The sequence below is a fragment of the Rattus norvegicus genome, chromosome 19 (assembly GCF_036323735.1).
Source record: "Rattus norvegicus strain BN/NHsdMcwi chromosome 19, GRCr8, whole genome shotgun sequence".
NCBI classification, from domain to species: Eukaryota; Metazoa; Chordata; class Mammalia; order Rodentia; family Muridae; genus Rattus; species Rattus norvegicus.
This window is the reverse complement of record NC_086037.1, coordinates 36,957,155-36,961,084: the sequence shown is the minus strand read 5'-3', so window position 1 is coordinate 36,961,084 and position 3,930 is coordinate 36,957,155. Positions and strand designations below refer to the sequence as shown.

Genomic DNA, 3,930 nt, shown 5'->3' with positions numbered 1-3,930 from the left:
TATTTTGTGCTTCAATATTCACAGCTTCTTCCCTCCACCATGTTAACCCTGGCAACTGCAGACCAATTCCTTCTAGTCTTGGGAAATAATGCTATTTTGAGTAGCCAAATTATTTAGAATTTGTTTCACATAAGGCAAGTGCATCTCATATGAAATCACAGACTCTTTAAAAGGCCTTAGAGCTATCATTTCTATAGGACACCATCTTATCTCCCCATAACTTTGTTCCACCCTGTTAGCAAGCATAGGCTGTACCACTACTGGGAAAGCTGACAGTGATCTCATAACCCTGGGCCAGCTTTCCTCTGACCGGACTGCCCTCTCTGGCAGAATGTCTTTCTCTTTCTTCCTATAGGAAACTCATTCTCACTATGACTGAGCATTTTTGCTCTTTTTCCCGGTGTTCCTTGCCTCCCAAGCACTTCCACCTCTACCTACAAATCTTTCAACTTCTTTTAAAAATAAAATTTATGAAAACAAAACAAAACAGAAAATCCCTTTTGGGAGCAAAGCAGGAAACATCCTAACAGTAGCAGCCATAATAAATTCTTGCTGTTGTCATGAAAAAAAATCCACTTCTTCATCCCTTTATGCCATTTGAAATAAAATTTCCCATTCTGCTTTGCCCCACATTGGGCACCGCCTATAATTGGTCTTTGCTACTTTGTAGGTTCTCCTTTTTCCTACCCTTTATCCCCTCAGATTCACTCCCGAACACTAGATAGGAGAGAAGGAAGGATGGAGGAGAAAAAGGGAGAACTCCCTGAATCTAATCTCATTTTCTTTGTTTCTTCATTGCCTGACTCTTTGCTAACAAACTGCAAATACCACCACCAAACAACAACAACAACAACAACAACAACAAAAACCCACTTATCAGGGTCCAAGCATTTATATAACCCCTGAAAGGTTCCCAGAATTCCAAACATCACACAGTTGCTGAAACTATTGGCAGCTGGCAAAACCACATCTCTACTAGAGCACTGGGCAAATCATACTCAGCTACTGAGAACAGTCTAAAGCAGCCCCACACCCCCACATATAGAGTTAAAGTGAAAGTATATTCTTACATTTCTGTGTTTTTTAAAGAAACCAAAATTCCAAAATTGTCACTACATAGATACATGTGTGCACACAGGCATATACACATATGCACTTATATGCACAGACACATATCATAAACATTCACAGACAAAAATACATACACATTCATACAAACTCTGCCATAATATTTTTTTTATTTTATTAAAATACTGAGTTTATTTCACATCTATATTTGTCTCCCTACCATTTCCACATCTGACCACCACTACTATGTCCTATTATAGCATTCCATACATACTTAAAACCAAGTAAAGGGTGGAGTTCCATCCTTGAAAACTAAACAGGCATTTTAGACAACACATTCTTGGCAATTGAACCTGGACAACATTTATCAAACACAGTAGGGAAAGTTCTCACTTTGCATTATAAAAAGGACAGCCAGATAGCAACTATTATAGAAGTGAAATAAGACAGAATTATTTCAAACTGTTTAAACCATTTTCTTAAAGAGACTTCCTCCACTGCCAGAGATCTTGAATAGCCTCCTGGTCAGTCATCCAGAAACAATTCTTCACATAATTAATGAACTTGGCTTCCACTTTGGGAAGAGAACCACCTTTTTCTATACTTGCTTGCATTTTTGCCTTATTGTCTTCTACAGAACCAGGTCCTTTGGGTGTTTTGGGAGTTTTTTCCTGTTTTTTGAAGGACTCTTGATCCTTTGACCTTGGTGTTGATGGTTTTAAATCTTTCCCATTTTGGTTTGATTTTTGTGCATTTTTGGCTGGGGTATCTCATACAGATTTCTTCACTGGAACCTTTTCTTCAGTTTCCTCTTCATCAAAATCATCATCATCTTCTTCTTCATCATCCTCATCATCCTCATCCTCATCTTCATCAAGTTTTACTTTTTTCTGTGGGACTTTGTTACCACCTCCGGGAGCAGATCTCTTTCCAGACATGCCTAACAGTTTTACATCTTCCTCATCTTCATCTTCTGACTCTGCATCTTCCTCTACAGCTACTAGGTGCTGTCCACTTATGTGCACAAGCCCAGAACCACACTTCAACCTCAAGACCACAGGTGGTGTAATTTCGAAGCCCCCAAGGGAAACTGTGGTTGTACAGACATTTTCACAGTAGCCAGTGTTACTTTAATTGGGCTGCCTTCATAGTTCATTGCTTCTGCCTCTACGATGTGTAACTCATCTTTTGCCCCTGCTCCTAAACTGACCGTTCTTAATGATAACTCATTAAGAGTGCTCATTTTCATCATTATCCACTTTAAAGTGATAGTCTTTGTCAGCCTTTAGTTCACAACCAAAAAGGTAGTTCTGAGGCCTAAGAGGGCCCATGTCCATGTCCATCCAGTCTTCCATGAGGTGGAGGCGCGCACTTCAGTGTGAGAGAAGCCGGACAAAAAACAATTGCCTACTGTTCCGCAGAACAGACACGCAGGATGGAATCACGGCTGTGCCATAACATTTAAAAGTGAAAAATAACCAAAAATAATTGGTATAACTATTAACAAGGGAGGCCAAGATATTGTGTTTCCATTCTGGAAAATACTGCATAGCACTGAAATACATGTGAGTTCAATTGCATATATGTGACCACATGGAAAAATTACTAAGATACATAACTGAATGTAAAAACTAAACATAGATACAAAAACAAAGAGAAGATGCCATTTTTGTACAATAAAAAACTTTGTATTTCTGACTATAAGTGCAAAAAAGCAGTGAGTTTGGTATGCAGTAAACTTCAGAGATCAATTCTTGGGAGTCAAACAGCTCTAAAGAATAGAGGTAGAAATGTATGGGTAAATATTACATAATAGCTATGGTTATTTCTTTATACTATTACATTTTAGCCATGAGAATGCAGATGCAAATTACCTTTTATGGTTGGTTTGTTTGTTTGTTTGTTTTGTCTTTTTAAAGACAAACTCTGGGTCATAATTTGCTTACACACCTTTTAAACCCTGAGCTTAGATGCCAACAGCAGCTGTGGACTGCAGGCTCTAGCACAAAGATTTCTTGTCTCTTGTTAGAAATTCTGTACTCTGCCTAAAGGGTAGCTTGTGCCCCGCCCCCAGTCAGAACTGTGAAGAATAAAAGCCTAAGTTAGCAAAGCCCACAAGTACCACCAGAGGGGGGTGTGTGTGATGGCAGAGGTGATATCATGGTTCTTGTGGCAGTGCTGGGATTGGAAACCCAAGACTCTAATTCATGCTTAGTTGCTCCCACGATTTAATAAATACCACATGTTGTCTTCTTTTCACCAAGTGGCTTAGAGTAAACTCATCAATACATAAACAGAGGAACAGTTCAGAGTTGCATGTGATGAATGACCACATTCTTCTCAGTACATTAACTGAAAAATTCTCTCTAGTGTCCTTTTTCTGGTTAAAAAAAATTGTCTCATAGCAGTGTTTCAATACCTGTACCATTTGTCTTAAAGTTATCTTTAAAGGATGCGATAATGACAGCTTTGCACCGTGAGTCATTAGGTTCTTCATAAAGGATGGATTCACCGAGAGAATATTGCATATCATCACTTTCAGTGTAGGATGGGCAGCTCCTCATGGGTCACCCTGGACAGTAGATGACAGACATATTCATTATTCCCTGCACCAATGACTCAGAGTGAGCTCCTTGAGGAAAAGTATCACTGGTTTTGATTCCTTTGCTATGTCGACTGGTTGAATAAGCCAATCTCGAGGAACAAAGCACACTGTCACAAGCCATGTGTGCTTGGATGAGTTACTCACCCATTCTGAACTTCATTACAATATTTAAAATTATACAAGATAATCGTGTCTGAATACGAAAATTAAGAGTTTGTATAGGATGGGGAGATGGCTTTTCAGTAATATGTTTGCTC

The 3,930-nt window shown here is 39.0% G+C and overlaps 1 pseudogene; it reads right to left on the bottom strand.

The window, feature by feature from the left end:
- Nucleotides 1-1,267: 1,267 nt before the first annotated feature.
- Npm1-ps18 (nucleophosmin 1, pseudogene 18) lies at nucleotides 1,268-2,513 on the bottom strand (annotated as a pseudogene).
- Nucleotides 2,514-3,930: the final 1,417 nt, after the last annotated feature.